Here is a 25,596-nt window from a genome sequence, read left to right as displayed (position 1 = left end):
TCAGACTTCTTTCTGTTCCTCCTTGAGCTACCTTTTCATACAAGCATTATTTTAGAAAGAAATATGCAGAAAAGGCCCGTCATCAGGAGGGCAAGATGGCTTAATAGTCTGGGGCCCATCTTGTTTATCCTCAAAGCTTCCTCCTATTTTTCAGGACATAACCAAAGACATTGCCGGTCGCTCTTTGTGCCCAGGTCTTAGTCTGTGAAGCAGCAGGGTGCAACGAGCAGGGTCAGCAGTCTACCTTGCATGCGCTATGGCTGCAGGGTCAGCAGTCTCCTAGCTTGCATGCGCTATGGCTGCAGGGTCAGCAGTCTCCTAGCTTGCATGCGCTATGGCTGCAGGGTCAGCAGTCTCCTAGCTTGCATGCGCTATGGCTGCAGGGTCAGCAGTCTCCTAGCTTGCATGCGCTATGGCTGCAGGGACGCCTGCCACCCCCACTCCCCGAACCGCAGGGTGGCTGTTGCTGGGCTTTGCGGAACTCATTCCTTTGAGCTGATTCTTGGTGTCCAGAAGCTAGAAACATGATAAATGAGGACTTCAGGCCACAACCACTTTACTTTGCATATTAGTTCAATGAATTCACTTACATCTTAACATATATATCCAGTCTACATGTGCTACTGAAAGATTTAGCTACTACAAAACTAGCTGATTATCTAGAAAGAAGCTGTGCTTGATGTCCAGTAAAATCAGATTTAACTTCAGATCCTCTGGGTACTGTAAAGTCACTCCAATTCTCCAAGATAAATTTCCTTATCTTAAAAATTGAGGTTATAGAAGCCAGGGTCTCTCAAGCATGAGACCCCAAGTTCAAGCCCTAGCATTCCATTCCATGTGCCAGAGTGATACTCTGGCTCTTTCTCGTCTTCTTTTTCCCTTTTTAGAGTAAGATGCTTCTTTATTTTTGAACATACGAATGAGTAGAATAGATTACATAAATCTGATCATTTTGAACTGAGACTGTATTTTGATTTTTATTTGATTTTTCTGGTAACTATAGAGCATAAAACAATCACTAAATTTATTGAAAACTTATGATCCCTTTTCTATGTATTATCTGCTTATATGTTTTGAATATATATATATATATATATATATATATATATATATATATATATTGTTGTATGCTTTACATTGGGTTCTAGTTCTCCCCCGCCAAGAGAATTAGATCAGCCCAGTTAATTTCGCGGCCCGCTTGGCCCCGCCCCTAGAAACCCGCCAGAGTTCCAGAGTGACAGAGTTCGAGAGGGAGAGAGTGGGAGAGTTCGAGAGTAAGAGAGAGAGTTCGGAGAGTTCCTGAGTTCGAGAGTAAGAGAGAGTGCTTGTGCCGCCGCAAAGAGACAGCAGAGTTCTGTTTGGTGATTAGTTTGTCTTAGTTTATGAATCATTGTTCCTGAATAAAGAAATACAGCTTCCCTGCCCAGCCGTATGTCTCTGGTCGTCTCTGTTACCCGCCCGTGAAGCCAGCCCGGCCAGCTGGAGCCTCCGAATTTTAACAACAAATGGCGCCCACGTGGACCTGACCTGCGCATCTCTCAGATAAGTAAAGACAACTTGGCTACCTATGCACGATGGCCTTCTCTTCTGCTTGTGAAGAGATCTCCAAAGGCCTCTGCTCTTTCTTCACGAGACTGTTTTGCTGTTTCTGGAACATTTATCTCTGGACCACTCTGTGGTTTCCACTCGCTTGGGCGAACTCAGAACAGCCAGCGGGAAGAGCCAGCGGGCGGGAGGCGAGGCGCGGAGCTGCTGTTTCCACCTGGTTAAACAGCCAGCCAGCCGGCTGCGCCCAGACAACCCCGCGCACCGCGCCCGCAGCCCTGCAGCCCCGCAGCCTGCAGGAGGCTGACACCAACACGCTAGAGCCCGAGGCCAACACGCAGGAGCCCGAGGCCAGCCCACAGGAGAAGGCTCTCCACCGCGTGGCGCAGGGCACTGGACGCGTGATCCCTCCACGCTGCTCGGCCACTCCGAGCAGGGCAGCAGACATGGCAGGGCCATGGGGCAGGGCCGCGGAGGCCTATCATGGCCGCCACCCCTGGGCACCTAGGCCCACGCCTTCTACAATGGTGGCCTGCCTGCCCTCTTGCTATAAATTCTGGAACCATCCCGGGCCTCCCGGACCCCCGGGCTCCCTGCCAAAACTGGGCACACAAGATCTCCAGCCGCCGGTTCGGTCTGAAGGCAGACAAGCTGGAGTACGCAGAGATTTGTGCAGAGATCGCAACCTGCAATTCCTAGAAGTGAAGCTGTGCGGGAAGCCACCTCCGGATGGTGAACCCCCCCCCCCAACAACTAAGACAGTACAGATTTAAATTCGTGTTTAAAATGACATGTCTTCGTAACAAAGGTTTCTCTCCTCGTGTATTAATGACCATGTTTATGTGTGTGTTTAAAGTTTGGTAAACAATAACTTTAAGGCTAAATTCTTACTAGACAAAGTTAAATGAAAAAGGTTTTCAACGTAATTCTCATAAAGATAAAATTAACTTACATTTAAAGTCTAAGGTAAAAATTAGTTAACAATCAATATATTTTAACTAAGTTGGTCTAAACAAAAGGTTAAATAAATAGACTTGTTGATATGTAAAACTCTCCATTACCTTCTCTATTAGAAATGGTAGATCGCACAATGGCTATGCTAATTATTCTCATGCCTGAGGTTTCCTCTCCGGCCCACACCTAGGGTGTGTCTCCATCTTGAATGGGTGTAACAAAAGGTTAAAAAGACATTGTTGATATGTAAAAGTCTCAAATTCCTTCTCTATTAGAAACGTTGGATTGTGCAGTAGATATGCTAATAACAAGTTTTGTTTCATAGTAAGTAAATTGCAGCCAGCTGCCTTTGGGACTCTAGGCCATTCCCTACCCCCATGCAAATGCCCGTCGAAGAAAGTATGCCCCCCAGAGGCAAGAAATGTTTTTTTTAAGCTGATAAAGTTTAGCCCACAGAGGCAGATATGGCCCCCTCAGGCCTTCCCTTGGCAACACGCTGGTTGTTGTTATTTGCTTGCATGTTTCTCCATGTTTGTGCCAGTTTCTTTTTATAAAAATGCCTGTATGATATAGGTTTCTGTTCACCCCACACCCTTGATACTGTAGCCATTTAGTTAAAAGAAAAGGGGGAATTGTTGTATGCTTTACATTGGGTTCTAGTTCTCCCCCGCCATGAGAATTAGATCAGTCCAGTTAATTTCGCGGGCCCGCTTGGCCCCGCCCCTAGAAACCCGCCAGAGCTCCAGAGTGACAAGAGTTCGAGAGTGGGAGAGTTCGAGAGTAAGAGAGAGAGTTCGGAGAGTTCCTGAGTTCGAGAGTAAGAGAGAGTGCTTGCGCCGCCGCAAAGAGACAGCAGAGTTCTGTTTGCTGATCAGTTTGGTTTAGTTTATAAATCGTTGTTTCTGAATAAAGAAATACAGCTTCCCTGCCCAGCCGTTGTCTCCATGTCTCTGTTACCCGCCTGTGAAGCTAGCCCGCCCGGCCAGAGCCTCCCAATATTTTAACAACAATATATAATTATTTTGATTTTATTAGTGATTTAATAATGATCCACAAGATTATGGTGTAAGAGGGGTACAATTCCCACCACCAGAGTTCCATATCCCCTCCCCTTCATTGGAAGGGTCTCTATAGTCTTTATCTCTCTGGCAGTCTAGACCAAAGATTTTTATGGGGTGCAGAAGGTGAGAGTTCTGGCTTCTGTGACTGCTTCCCTGCTGGATATAGGCATTGACAGGCTGATCTATATCCCCAGCCAGTTTCTACGTTTCCCAATGGAATACTACTCAGCTCCTAAGAATAATGAACCCACATTCTCCAAGTCATCTTGGATGGAGCTTGGAAGGATTTATGTTGAGATAAGCCAGAAAGAGAAAGATGAGTATGGGATGATCCTACTTAAACAGAAGTTGAGAAAGAAGAACAGAAAGGGAAATTCAAAGCAGAATTTGACTGACTTTAGAGTAATGCATCAGAGTAAAAGCTCTGGGGAAGGGGAGTAGACTTTCAGCTCCACTGTAGGGCATGGTGGTAGGGACACAGGCCTTTGGTGATGGTGACAGAAATGGTGTCATAGTATGACTTATAGTCAGTCATACATCACTGTTTAATCAATATGAAAGGAGAGAAGTAGATTGAACGTCTCCAGCTTTCTAATGCATAGACTTCAGTTCTGAGTATATATTTCCTCAATCCAAGCACTGAGAGTTTTGAATCAGTAAAATGGTTGAATTTTAATACTAGGCTTAAGTTGTTAGTATATTTGTAATAATACATTTTTTTCTAAAATATTAAATCACCTATAATCTTTAACCTGGGAGACCAGAAGCTACCAGTCTTGTCTGTAAATAAAATATAGTTATTTGTAAATAGCATTAAATGGCATAAATCATGGCAAAGTCTTGTATGGTACAGTAAATCCTAACCATGCAATTTTCAAAGTAAGTCCCCAAATTACGAGGTCACAGTAATAATTATCTCTTGCCTTCTTAAACTCTAAGACAGCAAGGAACCTTCCTCATTCTCTGTAAAACCCATATTTCTCCCAGTCCTGGAACCTCTGGGGCTTTGCTCATTTTCCTTCATGCTTGTCTTGATCCAGACCATTTGATCCTGCACCTGCTGATCTCAGCCAAAGCAGTGCAGCCAGTGCCGCCTCCACATGTCTCACTTCAGACTGTGTCCTGAGACACCAGGCTTGGGATGTCAGCCCTCCAGCTCCATCACTCCAGTGAGACCTTTCCTAGCTTACAAAATCACAGAGCCCAGATACAGATCAGGGCCTGAGACACAGGACACATGTGCACAGGTAGCCATAAGTTAAGAGGAAAATATAGACCTTAAAGCTAAGGTGCACAATGGTCTACAGTGACTCAAAAAAGTGCAACAAGCAAGTAAAAAGACCTTAAAAAAGACACCATGATGTGCTTAATCAGATATTTTCTAACTAGAACTAGACACCTTCCTCACCTTCCTATTCACTTGCCTCAGCCACTCAAAAATCCAACCCAGTCAGGTCAAGTAAGAGCTACGAAAGCTGGAGAAGGGCAAGAGACTGGCACATTTTAATGATGGCCTTTTGGTCACTGCCAGGCCACCCCATCATTGAGGGCCCTAGTCAGGGAATCCTGAGAATTCCACATAAATATGATGGGCCTAGACCTCTAACAGATTCCTCTCTCACCATCACTGGTCATCTCCAACAGGAACAACACCATAAGTCCTCTTGTGGGCCTTGACCTGCAAGACCTTGACCTCAATGGAGAACAATGGTAGAAACTGCCTCGCTCTCAGAAGGGAGGCTGGGTCAACATTCTCAGCCACTTGAGGAAGATGGGTCCTGAAATGAGTGCAGCCTAGAATGTTCCCAGCTGTGACCTCAGACTGACAGGGATGCAGAGGTCACCCATGGGCCCTGGGTCACACTGATGGGGTTTGTAGTTGACAGTATTTACATGCTTTTCCCATATACGGGAGTGACTCTGCCCTGATCCAGCTTTCTAGTCCTATTCTCAATCCTGACACTACCTTTCCAAGCAATACTTTTAGCCCACTTACATGTTATCTCTGGGGCTCAGGCAAAAATTAGTAAAGTCATGGGCCCCTTAGGATATACCAAAAATAGCCTTTTTAGCTTCTTGCAACATGAAGACCCCACATCTCATCTGCTCTATTCCTACCTTTCAGTTTCTGATTATCAAACAATTTGTTCTGCTTTATATCTGAATGTTTTTCAGCCAACAAGTTGCAGATGCTGCCATGATGCTAATCTGACTTCCCTGGGCAGACAACCTCCCCAATGTGTCCTGGAACCCCACCTCCCCAGAGCCCTGCTTTAGCTGGGAAACATAGAAATGGGCTCTCTCCTTCTATCCTCATCACTACTTAAAAATAAATAAATCTTTAAAAATGGATTAGATATTCCTTTTTCAGAGTGGTGGTAAAATTGTGATTAAATAGAAAATACAGTGGGGGAGACAGCATGATGGTTATGCAAAAGACTTCCATGCTTAGGCTCCCAGGTCCCAGGTTCAATCTCCTACACCACCTTAAACCAGAGCTGGCTTTACATCAATACATAACTGGATGATTAGTGCATTGTAGAACATCAATAAATGGTAGTTCTATTATCATAACATATACTTTAGATGACTAGAGTCATTAAGAATGATCCAAATGATAATTGTAAATGATTCCTATGCAACACTTACTAGATAGAATGGTATATATTGTCTTAAGTGGTACTTAATTTATTTAAAATACATATAACTTAATATTCATTTGATGTATATGTCTCAGAGACTCATAATTAATTCATTTAGTGTATTAGTATTTTTGTTCTAGACTCTTACGTCTGTTATTATTAATGAAAGTCAATATGGAGAAGCCGATCTTTTACATCTGAGTGAGAGACACAAGTATAGAATAGTAGAAAATATCAAATTACATTTGTCATTTTACAGATAAGAAATTCAAGTTGAAGAAGAAAACCTCTATTAGTGGCATCACATGAAGGGAATTCTTACTAAATAGTAGAATGTACATAATTTTAGTGTGGGAGAACCACACTAATATTTTTTGTGTAAAAACAAAAACTTAGAAGGTAAAACTTGTACACATTTGGGTTTAAACTACGTAACTGAATACCTAACAGTGCAGTTCCAATGTGCTACCTACATTACTCTGTGCTGATAAAGACCCAGAATATGACACCAGTGATATCTGACTCCAGGGTTTCAGTTTGCAAGCAGGGCTGAGTGAGCTCACCAGAGGGGCGGAGCGCTTGAATTCCCAGAAGCTTCTAGGCACCTGGAGGACCTTACCCTCAGAAGCCAGTATTTGTGCTCTTCTCCCCGTTACAGGTCTTTCAGTGAAACTCTCTGCAAACCGCGCAGGGAGCCAAGAAAAGAAATCAGTGGCCATTCAAGGACATGGCTCACAGACCATTATATTCTATTAGTGTACGTGGGCTCTCCTTAAAGCTGTGATAAATGCCCACAAATGTGGTTTTTCCAAGAGCAACATCTATTCAGACCATAAAATGGAGGAGAAAAAAACTCCTGGGTTCATTTAAACAGCCTTCTTAGGGTCAGAGCGTTTTAGCCAAAGAAAGACATAGCCGCTATTGCCAGCTGATGTTGAATGAATAATTCAGAATCAGAGCAGTTGCAGCATAAAGATAAAATTACAGAAATCAAAGGGTAGCAGTTCAAGCCAAATATCTGCTGAAAAAAAACATTTCCTAGTCCTCTGTTTACTTCGATGGTTATTTTGTTTGTGCAGATGTTCTAAAACTGATCATTCCATGTGTTTCTCTGGGATATATATATATATATATATATATATATATATATATATATATATATATATATATATATATATATATATATACATATCCTCAAAATGCGGGCTCTAAGAAAAGCTCCTGCTCTACTCAACAAGTCCTTCAGTCTGCTTTGTCTCCTGTGGTCCAGGAGAATTCGCACATTAATGACAGGTGGAGTTCACAGCAATGGGCCATTAGAGATCAGACTGAGTACTGGGAAGGAGCAAGAAAGCACATAGTTTTCAGCTGCCTGCTTTGAGCTAGGCGGAAGGGCAGGGGATGACGGCTTCATTTCCCCTTAGAACGCATTTCAGGGGTTGTTGTGAGTCCTCTGGCTCTTCAGACATATGTGACTGCATACATGTACTTTCGGTCTGAGGTCACGTTAATAAGTGGTAGAAGTAGCTTGGATCAGTGGACAGGAGTCTGGACACTGCTCGGGCCCAGATTTTTCAGATAGACAGACAGACAGACAGATAGATAGATAGATAGATAGATAGATAGATAGATAGATAGATAGATAGACAGACAGACAGACAGACAGACAGACAAGACAGACAGACAGACAGATTAGATTAGATTAGATAGACAAGAGACCACAACACCAAAGCGTCCTCAATATGGCCAGAGCCCGACTCAAATCTATGTCAAGGATATGACCAAGCAGGGACATTACCCAGGTGAGGTATTTCACTAGCCCTAAACTCTCTTCTTAAAGCCAGCAATCAGGACATTTTTCTGCCAAGGCAGCAACTTGACTATTTAAGATCATCTTACAAACCTCAACTTGGGGGTAAGAGCACAACAGCATGATGTGCCCCCTGGTTAAGGCCTAGCCAAAGTGAAATGTGTGAATTTCTGGACTTGGTTGCAAAAGAAACCTTCCCCTGAAGCTCACTGCTCCGAAAGGGGCCTCTCTTCTGACTAGGCTCACGCTGAAATACACAGTACGTCAAATCGACTTAAGAATAAAATGCCCTATCTGCACACTTGCATGAATAGTTTAGTGATTCAGATTTGTTTTAAATAGTGGGTTCAGCAAAACCCATCAATCTAGTCCAAATGGTTCACTCCACTCCGTGGCAACACAGTCTCAAACAGGACAGGCTAGCTCCACCAGCACAAGGCTGCACACTGTCACCAGCTGTGCACAGCCTCGCCCTCCTCCCCAGGCAAGAAAGCAATGCTGCCACTTTATACCCACAATATTCACAGAGCTTTACTCTAGAGAAGGTAGATTGTTGACGCACAGAATCCCATAGTCTGAGTGCTTCTATATAAATCACTGCAGTGCTCTTAAAAAACCATCCTTAGTCACAAAAACATTTTGAGCCACGCTGATCTTTCAGAGATACTGAGATGCTCTGTTTCTCTCTCTCGGAGTCTGTAACAAGGCACGCTAGTGCACGGGATTATTGAAGTTTAAAGATAAGCAAAGAGGAGGAGATTACCAGCTTCTGTACCCACCGGGGCCAGTACACAAGGAGTCACCTGGAAAGAACTCCACTGTCTGTCTAATCAACTTCTGTGGGGAGCTTTCAGTCCTGTGACAGTTACCAACTCCATGAACAGGCCTTATGGTTTAGGTGTGAGGTCTTCCTTTCCTTTCCCTTCAGATCTCTAGTCTAATATTTACCATTAAAGAGATCTCTATCCTTATCTACATGCTTGCTTTGGTTGGAGAATGATCATATTCTTACCCAGTAAAATACTGACATTAAGGCATTCTCAGAGTCTCAGAACAGAACCCAGAGGCAGAGGCGAGTTGCTTACTACATTAGATAAAAAGCACCAAAGCCAGAGCTAGACATAGAGAAAATTAAATATTCATTATAGCTGAAACAGAACTATATGAAACTATGATTACTGAATCTTCCAAAAAATTCAAATATACACCGCACAGAATTTAGCAGAAAATGAAACTGATATTGTGGTAGCTGGCATACATCTCTTGCAAACCTCTACTGTTAAAAATTGGTGTGATTATCAATAATAAATAGCCTATTAGTACAATCCAAAAATTTTAACTTTATTATTAGCTAAGCTTTTAACTGAACTCTCTATTAGGCCACACGCATTTATAGTTGTAATATAATGATGCAAAATAAAGAAGCCATTATATGTTATTTTATGCATTCACATCTTTTGGAAACTCACAGAAAATGAAGATTTGATGCTCCAAATTTGAGATGCAGTCGCCATGGCAACCAAGAGGCTCAATACTGCACACCACCACTGAGATGGTATTTGACTCTCAGAAAGAATCTCAAGTGTATGTTATTCTTATTTTAGATTTAAATAAAAATAATCAAGTCCCTCATTTTGTTTTTTGCATAGGTTCACTTGTCATATCTTATTATATTGATTTTATGAAAGGTATATTTATGTGCAATAAATGAACCAGGTTTTTGCTTTCCATGATTTTTCTGGAAAATATGTATTTGTATAGATAGGCCACAGTGAAACACCTTTCTTTGTTCCATATATATATATGTGTGTGTGTGTGCATCTATACAATTTAATAGTTTCGTGAAATCTACCTAGTGTCATTGTTTTCAGGGCACTGATCTAAGCCTAGCCCTTCCTCAGATCACACTCCCAACTATATTTTCTTCTCTGTATCACGGTATCCCCAATCACTTCCAAATACTTGTAAGTTGCACACAGGAGCCCTCCCCAAACCTGTGTCTGTGCATGATCCCTGAATTCTGCTACAGGCAATACAGTCTTTCCAATCACTCGGGCTCAAATATTAGAATTGGGTTTCACTTCTTCTCACCATCATTATTACCTCCCTCACTGCCTAATGCTATTGACTCTGCCAAGAGAATGATAATCTGCATTCCCTTAGATACCGCCGCAGTATTTATTATGTACATTCAGAAGCCAGTAATTCTCTGTAAGTACATGCTTACCTGGTTATTGCTACACATCAGTACTTCCCACACTAAGAGGCACTGCCAGCATGCGGGCCTGGGTTGCTGGAGCTGAGGACCGAGTTGTGTGGCCTGCTCAGAGCAAGACAGCAGAGAATCCTCCTCAGACAGCTGTGTTTGATTCTGTGGTTATGAACAAACCAACCAATGTTTTGTTTTTTTCTCAAAACAGAAATAACAAAGTCTAAGAGTAATTCCTAGAGAAGTATTTAAAAGATGATCTTAACAAGAGATTAGTGGCAGGAGCCCAGAGAGAATTATAGCATGATTTAGAAAACAGCTCCTGAGAGTGTGAAGTCAGATACTGGGAGCAGGATTCTAAAATATTTAATAAATTAAAAACTCGTATTGGTGCTTGAAAGCAAGAAGACATATTGCTTATAAAAAACAAGAGAGTCGTATTTCTTTTAAAAGATGGTGAAATATAGCTAGATCTTGAAAGACAGTGAGAACAACAAAGAATTATGGAAATTGAAAGCAAATACACATAGGGGCCAGGCAGTAGCACACCTGGTTAGTACATATGTTACCATGTGCAAACAACTGAGTCCAAGTCTCGATCTACCAGTTGGGGCGAGGCAGGGAAGGGTGGCGTGTCAGGGGCAATGGAGCAGAGCTGCATATGTCTCTCTGTCTCTCTATCCTCATGTCTCTAACAAAATGAACTTGAAAATTTAAAAGCAAACACATATAAATAAAATAATTTACTAGACAGTGTGATGCTTTTTTTAAATGACAAGATTCTTCTTACAACCGACAATCTAGAGAAATGGGCAAATTTGCAAGAAAAAATATTTAGTATCTTTATGAATAAATCAGAACACAGGGAAACATTTCATAAAAATGATTTGATAAATACCACACTCTTCTGGATTTCCGTTATTTCAATATAGCACAATTCGATTAAGTGGCTACCAGTAATATAAGTTTAGTAGGCTATTCTGATAAACTTTTCTACAATCATACTATTTATGCAAAACCAAGACCGTACGAAGGAAAAGTATATTTTCCTGGTGGAATATTTTAGAGTAAACGAAGGGATGCTGAACACCCCTAGAGTAAATGACATTTTAACACTGAAGGTGAGATGAATATGAAATAGGAAAGTTGGCTGCAAAACTACGAAGGGAGAGACAGTAGACCCAAGGCCATACACAAAGCAGAATTCTAGAAAGGCTGAAGAAACTGGTAACAAGCTCGAAAAAGGTGCGTGTGTGTGTGTGTGTGTGTGTGTGTGTGTGTGTGTGTGTGTGTGTGTGTGTGCGACTGTAGAATAAATAACCAAGCAACAAAGGCTCTTCTGCTAACAGTGGCCACAGCAGAGACCAGACAGGCTCATCTGGCAGAGCGCAGGTGGGAGAAAGCTGCTGGGAATGTGGTGCCATCTAACTGACAGTGAAGTGCGGAGACTAAACAGAGGGGAAGGGCTTAAACATCTGGAAAGAGGACTACAGGATTCTTCTAAAAAGACGACCTGGGTCATCTTCAGAATTAACCTTTTTGTTTTAAACTCTCACACCTCACATTTAGCTCCCAATGGAATGTGCATTCCTCTGCCATCACACTTCAAGCACTCTGCCCTCAGGCTAATTCTAATTTGTAATTTCGAGAGAATAACTGAATGGTTGGGAATAGTGAATATTTAAATTCCGTATGCACAACATAGATCCAGATTTCTAGAATGTGCCCAAGAGTAATCACTGGTGACCTGGGCCTCTGAACCTCCCAGGGTTAAAGATTTTGAACAAAAGCTGAGAAAATGAACCAGGGCATGCTACAAAGATTCTGGATGAAGCCATACTGTCCACAGAATAACAGGGTAAATACTGTATAATCTGAAATATCCTATCATCTTTTTAAAGCTCTCCTGAAACTACATCTATAAAAGTGAGACGGCTACACTAATGAGTGAGCATTTTGTCTGTCTTATTTTTAACAGAGCAGGGCTCGGCTCTGGTCTGTGGTGATGTGGGTGGACTGAACTGGAGACTCTGGAACCTCAGGCTCAGTGAGCCTCTTTGCAGCGGCGACATGCTCTCCACCCAGCATTGTTTACTTATTTAAAAGCCAAGGATCTATGCCTGCCAGACAGACACAGTGATCAAGACAGTGTGGACTCGTTGAAAGGAACAAAAATAAAAGATTATGACAAAATGCAGAAAACACAGAAACAGACCCCCCACATTACTAGAAACTGATGTTTGGAAAGATGCATGATATTTATGAATGTGAGGAGAGAGAGAGAGAGACAGAGAGAAACAAGAACCAGAGCATCACTCCGGCACACGTGATCCTGAGGACCGGACTGGGGAGCTCACATCTTCGGCCCACACTGCAGTCAGTGCACCACATCCCAGACCATCATTTCATATCATTCCATACATAAAATGTTTCCATTTGAAAATTTTACCTGTTAATACTTAAAATACTGTTTTAGAGCATTATAATATATTAAAATTGGGCAATTAGGTCACTATCTCTTTCTTCTTTACATGTATTTCTAGAGCCGAGTGTAATTAGCTGTAAGTTATGTACAAATTTTGTTCCAGGCTCTAAGCTGAGGCACACTGTTAACATTAGCAGAAAAGGAAGGTTCACGTGCATGTACACACACACACACACACACACACACGCACACACACGCACACGCACAAACGCGCCCACCTGGAACTGTGGAAGGGTGGAAGCTTCACAAGTGGTAACGCAGTGCTGCAAGTGTGTCTCTTCTTTTCTCCCACACTATTTCCCCTCCCTTCTCAATTTATCTCTGTCCTTTTGAAGGAAAGAAGGAAGGAAGGAAGGAAGGAAGGGAGGGAGGGATGTAGGGAGGAAGGGAGGGTAGCCACCATGAGTGGTGGATCCATAATGCAGACATGAAGTCCTAGTCATAACACCAGTAGCAAAACAAAAAAGGTTCCATACTTTCTTTTTAGAAAATTTACTTATGTGTGGAGCTGAATTTCATGCTTAGTCCGTCAAGTAAGTGTGGATAATTTTGCTTGTCAGCATCACTATTTAGAGGACCAACAATGTCTCCTGTTCAAGTATTTCTTTTATGGCTATGTTGTTAGAGCAATATTGAAAGTTGGTTTCAACATTGGAAATGTAATACCCCTTCGCCTTTAAATTATCTGGGACATATTTTATTTATTTATAATTTTTGTATGATCTTTATTTATCTATTGGGTAGAGACAGCCAGATATCAAGAGGGAAGAGGAGACAGAGAGTGAAAGAAACAGAGACACACTTGCAAAACCACTTCACCATTTGGAAAGCGCGCATTTCCCCCCTACAGGTGGGGACGGGGGCTCAAACCTGGGTCCCCGGGCATTGGAACATGTGTGCTCAACCAGGAGCGCCACCAGCCGGCCCCACCGGGATATATTTTATAGTCTTGACTTGTACTTGCCTTCTCTCAGGTCTCTGAGAAATGTCTGCTTCAGTTGTCTTCTAGTTTTAAAATGTATAGTTTTTTCACATGGAAACTTTGAAATGATTTTCGAATGCTTGCTCAGTTTCTTACAAGGAATAGGTAACAGATACCGTGGGATTTGGAAATGGATCCTATTCTTCCAGTAGGTGAAATGCAGAGAACTAAATGACCAGGAGTCATCCCAGAGTCAGCCCTGAAAAGGCAACACCAAGCTTCACTGCTAGGCACCGTGAAACAAATTCTCGCCAAGACCTGAAAGAGTCTGAAAGTTGCTTCGACCGCCCGGTACCTTTGAGAACTTTTGTTTGTACAGCACAGACTACAAGCCTGGGCAGAAACCTATGGAGTTGCTTGCTATTCCTCAGGAACACAGGGCCTCATTTTATGAACTCACTAATCTTCCTCACCACACTTTATAGCACAGGCTCAGTGGGTCATAAACAAGTTCTGTCCATTGTAAAATGACCCAGCTGTCTCCTAGGATGTTTGTTTTCCTCAGAGTTTTATGTAACCTTTGGGCTGACTTTCTTCAACTGCTCAGTGCATTTGCTTTGCTTTTCCAGTTTGAATTCCTTCAGAAAAAAAAAAAAAAAAAAAAAAAACAGAACTTGCTGCCCTTTGGCCAACTGTTTTACAAACTGCTCCCATCAAAGAAAGGGACGGTAACAATGATCAAACCAGGCTGAGGCCACTTAACTGGATACTATGTATGTATCCTATTTAAAAGTATACTGCTTAAAAATATTGAAAGGTATACTATTTAAAAGTTGACAGAAAAATAAAGTAGTCGGGTTTGAGCCCCTGCTCCCCACCTGCAGGGGGGACGCCTCACAAGTGGTGGAGCATGTCTGCCAGTGTCTCTCTCTATCTCAGTCCTATCCCATGAAACAGAAGGAAAAAAGGGGGGCTGGCCGCCAGGAGCAGTGCATTCATCGTGCGGCATCATGCCCCAGTGATAACCCTGGAGGCAAAAATGATCTTTTTAAAAAAACCTTTTTTAGGGAGTCGGGCTGTAGCACAGCGGGTTAAGCGCAGGTGACGCAAAGCACAGGGACTGGCATAAGGATCCTGATTCGAGCCCCCGGCTCCCCACCTGCAGGGGAGTCGCTTCACAGGCGGTGAAGCAGGTCTGCAGGTGTCTGTCTTTCTCTCCTCCTCTCTGTCTTCCCCTCCTCTCTCCATTTCTCTCTGTCCTATCCAACAACGACGACAACAATAATAACTACAACAATAAAACAACAAGGGTAACAAAAGGGAATAAATAAATAAAATAAATATTAAAAAAAAACTTTTTTAAATAAATAAAATCAAGTGTTGGGGTAAAGAAGGCAACTAAAATGCCAGGAGCCTTTCTGCTGCTTCCTCAGAAAGCAGAGCACCAGCACTAGCGTTGGCAAGTTGCCTATCCTGGTGAGGAGTGCGTGGCAATGCCGTCCTGAGCAGACAGCAAAGTACAGGACTGGTGCTCACCGGGGGCCCCACTTACTCTAGTGGGTAGGCCTGCATTCTCCTGTGGGTGTCGTGTCTCCATGCAGATGAGCTCAACACCTGGATCTTAGACACAGACCCCAAGTCACTCTCAAACTTCTTTGTGTTCAGTGTGTTGGTACATAAATGCTAACGCACTGAGGCAGGGCCCTCTCTGAGAAACAAACGCTTTGCCATTAGCCTGTCCAGCATGTGGACACACAGAGCCTTGCAGGGTCGGGCGGGTCAGACAGCAGGAGTTTACGTGAAGAGTTTCTTTATACCCCCCCTCAGTGCTTTGCATGGAAGTATTCTCCGACCATGTCACTCAACACGGAGGATATTGCCCTTTCTTCCCCCCTTCTTTTTTTTTAAGTATTTATTTATTTATTCCATTTTGTTGCCCTTGTTTTTATTGTTGTGGTTATTATTGTCATCGCTGTTAGATAGGACAGAGAGAAATGGAGAGAGGAGGAGAAGACAGAGGGGGGGAGAGAAAGACACCTGCAGACCTGCTTCACCGCCTGTGAAGCGACTCCCCTGCAGGTGGGGAGCCAGGGGCTCGAACCGGGATCCTTACACCGGTCCTTGCACTTTGTGCCACGTGCGCTTAACCCGCTGCGCTACCGCCCGGCTCCCTCTTCCCCCCCTTCTGAAGTTGTTAATAAAAAATTCGTAAACAATAAATCAGAAAGATGCACGAACTCTGCGTTCGTTGTAACAGGACTTGCAGTAGCCTAGAGCTGGACAGGATAGATGACTCCTTAAGAAAGACACACACACACACACACACACACACACACCACTACCACCACCACCACCGTGGACCACCACCACCACCAGTAATACCTCCAGCATCAGAAGAAAATGCCCTCTGTTCTCAGCTTCACCATTTTGGTGGCAGTGCATAGGGACACTTGGGGGAAAGAGTCACGTGGCCTGCCAGGTCAGTGAGTCAACTGGAAGGACTGTGTCAATCACCGCTGTAATTGTTAGCCAGGCAAAGTTCACCAGGGGCCTTTTCCTGAGTGCATGTGGCAGAACTATGGCAAGCATGCCCTCCCATAGGACAGTGCCACTACAATACCCTTAGTTCGTGGTTTCCTGGCTGGGTGGGGGCGGGTGCCCCGGGGAGGAAGAAACTGGTTTCCAGTCCTAGCAGAGTGCAGAGGGATCCAGATGTGCTGGGGTGCTGGGGGTGAGTGGAGCTCAAGTCCAGCAACAAAGCCTGGAGCTTGCTTCCCTCATGGCCTTCCAAAGCAGCTTGCTTTAGGAGCTTGATCTCAATGGGGATAATCTGGAGAGCCAGGAATGCAAAGGGAGAAACCCCTGGGGATGGCTGAGTAGAGTTTCTACAGTCTCACTGGCTGGAAGGCGAGAAATTCCAAGTATTTCTAGAATTGAAGATTTTTCTACAGGCATGGGCATGTGAAACAAGGGTCCAGAAACAATTCCTCAATACAAATAATTATTTAGATAGTCAAGTGGGGAACCTCTCCCAACAAAAACTCTTCTTTTTTTTGTAACTAGTTAACACTTGAATCACAAATATATTTTTCTCTCTTGTTTTTGTAGGTAAGTACTTTGTTGTTTGAAGTTTGAACTTTAAATATCATTTCAGTGAAACCTTTTTCTATTCTAATTTAAATCTCGTACACCCCGGCCCTGTTACCTCCCCTCCAAAGCACAAGCTGAAGACTTCATTTCCCTGCTAAAGCCCCTCAGACTGACTATAGGAATATGTCTATTAGTGAAAGAATGACTACTGCTCTTTAAAATACCACTGAAATAATGTTACAGTGGGAACACATGAAAAGGACTGGTGAAAAAAAAACACCAGTAAGAGAAATAAAGTTTATTTAAATTTTTTAAAGGTAAAGGAACAATTTAAAAAAAAAAAAAACAAAAAAACTATTTATTGTTGGATAAAGACAGAGAAATTGAGAGGGGAGTAGGAGATAGAGAGGGAGAGAGACAGAGAGACACCTGCAGCCCTGCTTCACCACTTCTGAAGCTTTCCCTGTGCAGGTGGGGACCAGGGGCTTGAACCTGAGTCCTTGTGCACTGCAATGTGCACACTTAACCAGCTGTGCCACCACCTGGCCCCAGAGAAATAAAGTTTAAAGATGATTTCTAAAAAAAGAAAGAAAGAAAGAAAGAAAGAAAGGAGAAATATAAGGGTGCAAGGGTGGGAGGAAAACCTTATGTGAAAGCACCAGCTATAAGAGATGACTACGGGCTCTCATCTGTACTTCTTACTTGCCACTATTATGGACCCGACCAAGAATTTGCTTGCCAAAATCTGTGCCCCTGTGCTTGCAGATAATGTCCAAAGAGGAGTAGAATCCCCAGTGTCACTGTTTATATTATTTAAAAATGTGCTTTTACTAGTAACATAACTGAGTTATAGTCTTGGTTTTCTGACATTAATCTGCTGTAACAGGTTGGCCTACTAGGCCTACTAGGCCTGTTGAGAGTGCCTTCATTTTCAGCACGCCGGTCAGAGCACACGGCATGTCTGCCTCTGTTCTCTCACTTGTTTTGCCTTATAGTGTGCTGAGTTCCAGCTCCCCTTGTCCACAGTACCTTGTTGCTGCTTCTCTGTGTTCATCTCTGAACTTTCTTCCTCTGGTCCCAGGCGGCGGTGGAGCTGGTTAAGTGCTCACATTACAGTGCACAAGGACCCAGGTTCAAGCCCCTGGTCCCCATCTGCAGGGGGAAAGCTTCACAAGTGGTAAAGCATGGCTGCAGGTTCTCTTTGTCTCTCTCCCCCCCCATCTCCCCCTCCTCTCTCAATCTGTCTCTATCTGATCTGTATTTCTAAACACAAGCCATCTTACAGGACTGAGGAAAGAGAAGAACTTAGCCACCATCTCTCCTACATCTACACCAAGGGAGACATGGTGACAGAGGCCTGACACCACAAAGGGGCTGGCCCTTGCTTTAGAGGGTGTGCAGCACCTGCACTGCCGTCCTTCAGGTGGGTCCGTGTTTTTATACTCAGTGATGTGTGAGTCACTGTGTCACACAGCTCTTGGGAAATGTAGTTCCGTCGGTACCCAGGTCAAATTTTAAAGACCTTGCACTTCTGTTATTGACTGACCCTAACAAACCCAAAAAGATAAATTGGTTTCAGAGAAGAAATCAGTGTGACCACAGATGGGTATGGACAGAAGGAAAACTTTCAAATGTGAAGGGGGCATTTACTATGGGTTAGAAATTAGAGCTGGAAGGCTGGAAGGAAGGAAGGAAGGACGGACTTAGATCTAAAGTTAATGTGCGAATCTTTATATGTAAACAACTGGAATTCTATAATAACTACTGTACAGTTTTATAACATTAAAAAAGATATAAAGAGACTATAGTGAAGACTGACTTCTATAGTTTGGACATGCTTAATATTAGATAAAGATGACAATAAAAGTCACTTGTCTAGGGGCTGGGTGGTGGCACACCCGGTTTAACACATGTTACATTGTGTGAGGACCGAGGTTTGATCAAACCCCTGGCCCTCACTTGCAGGGGAAAGCTTTGCAAGTGGTGAAGCAGTGTTGCAGGTCGGTTGCGCTCCCTCTCTCTCTCTCTCTCTCTCTCTCTCCCTCTCCCTCTCCCTCTCCCTCTCCCTCTCCCTCTCCCTCTCCCTCTTGATTTCTGGCTGTCTCTATCCAAGGAAGGAAGGAAAGGAGGAAGGGAGTATGGAAAGGAGGGAGGGAGGGAGAGAAGGTGGAAGAAAGGAAGTCACAGTCTAAAAATGGAAGACGTTTCCACCTAGAAACTTTTCATAACCTTCTAGGATCGCCACTTTGCTAGCACAGAACGCCATGCCTGTGTGATGCCTCTTGTGCGTGCAGTTTTCTCCCATTCCTTTATATGTGTCATTCCTCCTCTGTCTCTGCCCTGCCTCCCTCCTCCCTCCAACGATGTAACCAGTAGGGTATTTGGAAAAGGATGTTTAGGTCCAATCATCTTTTTTTTTTAGAGTGTCACACCTGTACACTCCTTCCAAACACTATCAACTAATTAAATTGTTAGTGTCAAACAATTATTCGTACAGAATAGTTCCTTTAATATAAACTCTGAGGAAAGAGCTAAAAGTGGGAAATTTCTGGGCAGGGTGCAGAGAACCTGGTCATCACACCAGCAGATGTGGTGCTGGATGGAACGTGGTGGGTGATTCACGCTCCCAGGCCTTGTGCTCTACAGTCTGAACTCCCTCCTGGAGAACACAGGAAACGCGAGATCATTAGACTAGAGCATGCTCTCAACTAAGTTTCTTAATTATCACTGTTCTTTCTTGAAAATCATGAATAATCTTATACTGGAGTGGAAGAAATATTTCAAGACATACAACTGGACTTGCAAGAGCTGGAAAGGAAATAAAGTTGGCAATTTACATCCAATAAAAGCCAACAACGACCTTGAACTAGCAATTAAAACTCATTGTTAACTGTCTCTGCATCTGAAAATGAGGGAGTTTAACTCTGACCTCTAATCTCTCTTCAAAATGCTATAACACTCAAATTGTATCATTAAATTTCAGTATCTTCCAGAGCAGTTGCCTGAATTTTTTTTCCTTTGGCTGAATATTTATACCAGTCCAGAATTTTACCACAGACCCTAGTTTTTAATAGGGGTTGGATTCCAGAATAAAAAATAATAGTGTGGCATATAGAACAAGAATTTAATGTTCAGACCAAAAAAGATGTTCGAATTCATGCAATTCTTATACACCAGACTGGTTGAAACTCTTCAGTCTTTCAAGTTGATAGCCCTGGGGAATTGTTGGAAGAAATGCGAGAAAGGACAAAGAATAAAGTCTCGTCTTTATGAATCGCCAGGATCTCTCCCCCAACACCCTGCCCCCATGTCTGAATGGAAGAAATGAGGCACATAGAGGCTTTCCTTTCCTAGTTAATTCCTTTAAAAAATAAATCAATACTTCCATTCCTAATAGCTAGCAGAAGCAGGGATGGAGCTGATGAAAATATTTCCATTACTGGGCTTCTTAAAGGTCATACTCTTATGTTACATAAACACATAGAATGATTTGTTATTTATATTTACCACATGGTAATGATTATACAGGGAAACCGACATTACTTATATGTTTGAAACATAACACTAGTTCCATAATGATTATTAATAGACATGTAGCTATTCATCTTCATGGGCATAAATTTATGTAATTTCTTGATGTGATAAAGTGATCAAAATTAATTCCCTTGTTAGACTTACAGATAACGATTTCCGTGTGGCTTTGGCAAAAAATCTGGATGGTATGTTACTGGACGCAGAACGTGGTTGGGGGATGTCTTTCAGAAACATGAGGAGGACTGAGTACCAGAGGTCATAACTGAGTTTCTATAATCACTGTATTGAGGGAATGTTGGCTTACGGGACTGTGGCTGCCAAAGGGGTCCAGACTGCGTCTCCCCCAAGATAGATGCTGGTGCCTCTCACCCTCCACTGAGCCATCTTCCTCCTCTTATGAACTGATGCACTTTTCTGTTAAGTGTGTGCATATTTATAAAGTATTCCATATGGTACATTTTCCTGATACTAACACTTCTGCAAATGTTCTTTTCACATGCATGTACACATGGACACTAAGTAGATCCATTTGATTTTTAGATAGTATTGTTGACAACTAAAATATGCTAATGAGCTTGTGCCAAACTGGAAAGGCAAGCATCTCTCTTCTCTTAAATGTGATTAAGGACAGAAAACAATGATCAGAGAGTGCAAAGTGAAACAGCCAATCTAAACAAGATCATAGTTAAACTTTATAAATCATTATAACAAAAAAACACATGTATTTTTTCTTTTGCCTCCAGGGTCATCGCTGGGGCTTGGTGCCTTCACTAGGAATCCACTGCCTCTGGCAGCCATCTCTTTTCCCATTGTTGTTGTTGGACTGGACAGAGAGAAATGGAGAGAGGAGGGGAAGACAGAGGGGGGAGAGAAAGACAGACACCTGCAGACCTGCTTCACTGCTTGTGTAGCAACCCCCTGCAGGGGGGGAGCCGGGGCTCAAACTGGGCTCCTCGAGTGGTCCTTGTGCTTCGCGCCATGTGCGCTTAACTGACTACACTACCAACTGAGCCCCCTAACAACAAAAGTTCTTAAAAAACGGCATGTGGCAAATAACCGCACCGCTCTACGGAACACTTTTTACCTTATCAAGTCCTGCTAACCGGCTCCATAAAGGCAGCAGATGACGCATGCATTTGCTATATTTTTCTCATTATTTGCTTTGCTTTGTTTAAGATTGATAGTCAGTTCTGTTGATCCAGCAGATGTGATGGGATTCAGGAAGATGTATATCCATCAGGAAATGCCACATGTTTCTTATTTAACTCCATTTCTGTGGAAAACTGAAGATGCCTTGTGCCTCACCTTTCAGAAGCCCAAAGAAAAATAACCTTCATTACTTTGGCACAGGACACCCGTAGAGTCCCCTATGTGAAGAATAATTAGATTTTCCCGTTTCAGCCTCTCTTCTGCAGTATATTGACTGTGTGAAGGAGCCAGGCTGTCTGGTGTCTGATAAATGTGTTCTGAGTGCAGGAACTGCAGCAAGTCCCAGCCAAACCAGTTAGAGCTGCCCCTGTGAAAGCCCAGATAAAACTGCAGAAATGTACGCAGGAAAGCACTCATTAATCTACCTCTCGACTATTCCATTTATTAAACAGAGTGTCTTCCACAGACCAGCTCCAGGCTGCAGCTCTAGAGAATAAAGAAAAGCTATCTGCCACCTGGTTACCATGGTGTTTGCAAATTGAGTTTGTACAGTTATCCTTATATATCTAAGTTTCTGTCTCCCTCTCCCAATCTCTCTCCTGTTCTATCTCCCTTTGTCTCTCACGTTCTACCAAAGGAAAATATATAAAGGTCCCCTGGAATAGTGAAGCCATCAGGCCCTAAGGCCCACTGATAATACTTGTGGTAAAAAAAAAAAAAAAAACAAATACAAAATGAATGTGTGAGACAACAGACAACAATAAAAAATCATATAAGAAGCAAAGAAAAAATTTAAGAATCATCTAAGCACAGAAAATATTTCCAGTGAAATAAAAATCTAGAATACCAGATTTCTTTCAAATGTTCTAAGGAACTAATTCTCAAGATAAGTTAGTTCTTCTGTGTGACTGATATTAATGGTGAATGCGATAATGGTAAAGGCAAAATTCAAAATAAAGGGGAACAGCAGAGAAATAGAATTTGCTACGTCCAAAGGGTCTTCACATTCAACCCTGAGAACTCTATCTAGTACTAAGCAAAGGCATTGTTTTGCCCATGCAACTGAACCCTTTTATTTCACTATACACACAGAAATAGATGTGACAGAAATATCGTCTCTCTATAGTTTATCAAAATTTAAAGATAAGAGAAGCCAAGAGAAACTATTTGGAACTATCACAAGTTCAGGTATTGTTTGCTTCTGGCCTTTTAAAAGTAAGGAGAAAGCTAAACTTGGCGAATACCTAACGACCAGCAGGCGTCTGGTAACAGAATCTAGGACAAGAGGGAGCGTGTTTCATTTTCTCACAAAATAGTTCTTGAAAACCTAGAGTTATAGAATAGAGAAAACTTGGTAAAGACAGCAAAATGCAAAGGCTGTGCAATTTAGACAGAGAGAAAACATTTCTAGCAAAACATTCAAAATGCCAACCCATATCTAAGCAGGGGCAAGCCGTATTGCTGAGCTAGTGAAAAAGCCTGCACCACCTAGGAGTCTAGTTTGATATATTAAAAAAACAAACAAACAAAAAAACCTGAAAACAACATAGAAACTGCAAGTAATTCCAGGCTTTGAGTGATAAAATAGATTCTGAAACTTGTTCAAAAAGAATACCAGGCAAGGCTAATAGGTTCTCTGGAAGGTTGGAAGTTAGGAAGCTGGCCAGTTTCATGGGGGTATGCTATGAAAGATACACCAGGACAGTCTCCAGGAATATTGATGCTATGTTTACTCCCCATGCTTACAGCAGATGCTGGTTTCTTTCACGTCACTGAAAACTTTCCTGAAATAACGACTTCTTACTGATTACATCTTGATTAAAAAATCAATTCTATTATATTGGAGTAGCTGAGAAGTGGAAGAATGCAGTATTTGCATTCTGAAATCTCTTAGAAGACGACAGGCATCAGTTTGGCGCTATGTATTTGCTGGCCGACTAGCCACACTCGGTCCTGAGCACTGCTCCAAGCGCCGAGCGCGGGGTCCTGTGCAGCACGTTCTCTGTGCTCCCACTACGCTGCAGCCTCATCTTGGAAACAGTTTAAGTCATGATTTAACCACTTTGTATCTTAAAAGTTTCATTTTCTAGAGGTAAAAAAAAATACCTAAGGCATGGAATTTTTCTTGATTTGAAAGAATTTGTAAATCTACTGGAATGTGTTGCATAGCAGAAGTAGGAAAATGTCAAGGAAGACATTAAAGTCGCACTGCTATGACATCATTCTGGTCAGTGATATTTAAAATACTCAAGAGTTGAGGTGATGATGCTCACTTAAACATAACAAACACATTCCAAATATGTAGTCTAGCTTCTCAGTTAGTGAGGATAAAGGAGAGATGCTCTGTTTGGTCAATGAATAATACCATGAGGAGATACATGTGTTAATGAACAGAAATATCAAACAGGCAGGACAGATTTAAAAACTGTCTTTCCACAGGGTTTCTAGAAATCAGTGGTCCCTCCACTGTCAAAATCAGGTCTATTCACCTGTAGAGCCCACTAGCCTGGGTCAGGCAAGTGACTCTCCTCTAACAGATGAGAGAGGGATTTAAGTCCTAGGAGGAAAATGAGAGAAAAACCACGCATGCTTCACCTCAGACTGTGTCCAGAGATGTCAGGCATGGAATGCCAACCCATCAACCTTATTACTCAGGTGAGACCTTTCCTTTCATAGTATTCTCTAATTCCATTCCAGGAGGTTCACTTCCTAACAAAATCCCAAAACCTAGATATAGACCAGGTCCCGTGAGATAGAGCATATGTTCACATGTATCCATAAACTAGGGCAAAATATATATCTGAAAGCAAAAATACACAATAGTCCGCAGTGAGTCAGTATGAAGTTCACAATAAAATAGTGTCTACTTAGACTTAGATAACCCCTCACCTAGTTCCTATTAGTTATCTCACTCACTCCAAAGCTAACCTCATCAAAGCAAGGACTGAAAAAGCTGAATAAGGGCAAGAGACTGGCAGACTTTAACGATGACTTTTTAGTCACTATCAGGCCACCCCATCAGCTAGGGCCCTATCAGGGAGTCCTGAGATTCCCAAACAGACATTATGGACCTAGACCTCAAATAAATGCCTCTCTCCATTGTTACTGGTCATACCTATCAGGAACAACAAAACAGACCCCTTTGTAAGCCCCCATAGGACCTTGCCCTCAACTTGGATCAACAATGGTAGAGAATGTTCCATTCTCCAAAGGGAGGCTGGACAACATACTCTATGCTACACCTGAGGAAGATGGGTCCTGATACTGGGGAAGCCTGAAACATTCCTACTCATGACCACAGAATGTGAGCTCAGATCTACAGAGATGCAGAGGCCACATAGGCTCCTAAGCTAATTATGGGCCCCAGATCACATCAAATCTATGGGGTTTACACTCAACAATATTTAGACCCCTTTCCCATATTTGGGAGATACTCTCTTCCCTGATCCAGCTTTCTGGTCCTTTTTCCGGTCATGACATCATCTCCCCAGACAATAAATTGGATCCACCTGCATATCAGATTCCAGGCTTGGGGGAAAGGGAAACTAGTATAGTTACAGGCTCTTAGGAATATAACTAAAATATGCCTACTAGCTATCTACAAAACGGAGACTCTCCCCTCCAACTCTTCATCTGCACTACTCCAGCCTTTAGGCTCATGATTAGCAAATTATGGGATTAGGCAGAAGTCATGATCAGACTTCTTGAAGTCTGTATTGGGACCATGTAATCAAGATAGAGGAGGGTAAGTCTCCTGTGGGGTTACACTTATCTCTTCTGTTACATGAGTTTGCACAGAGATTTTCTAGTGGTAAAAACACACAACGGAAAGTGGCACACTGACAGATCTCCAGAGTCTTCCCAGAACAAAGCAAAGTCTCTCCAGTATATTAATAACATGGTCCCGATAACAGACTTCAAGAAGTCTGAGCATGACTTCTGCCTAATCCCATAATTTGCTATGCAACGACTACAACAGTAACCATTAGATAATCCTAATAAGTTTCTAGCATCTTCCTTTACACATAAAAGAATTTAAGTGTGATGTTTCAGTTTTCTGGAAAGCCTCAAAGAAATTTTTCAGTAGCTATTTTAAGTTTATTTTAGACTTTGGAAAGGTACAATCAGAATACCTGTCAAAGACTTGGGCACTGGGTTAGGAGAAGACTGAGTGCATGAGACAGGAAAGTTGGCT

The 25,596-nt window shown here is 42.5% G+C and overlaps 1 long non-coding RNA gene across 3 annotated transcripts in view; it reads right to left on the bottom strand.

Moving 5' to 3' along the window:
* The window catches only part of LOC132534766 (uncharacterized), a 152,494-nt gene that overhangs the window by 107,502 nt on the left and 19,396 nt on the right, over positions 1-25,596 (bottom strand). For all 3 annotated transcript variants that reach the window (XR_009546481.1, XR_009546480.1, XR_009546482.1), the window contains exon 4: positions 10,240-10,383. This is a non-coding gene — a long non-coding RNA (uncharacterized LOC132534766). The remainder of the gene's footprint in view (positions 1-10,239; positions 10,384-25,596) is intronic.

The sequence above is a fragment of the Erinaceus europaeus genome, chromosome 19, assembly GCF_950295315.1.
Source record: "Erinaceus europaeus chromosome 19, mEriEur2.1, whole genome shotgun sequence".
Lineage (NCBI taxonomy): Eukaryota > Metazoa > Chordata > Mammalia > Eulipotyphla > Erinaceidae > Erinaceus > Erinaceus europaeus.
This window is presented reverse-complemented; position numbering and strand designations above follow the sequence as displayed.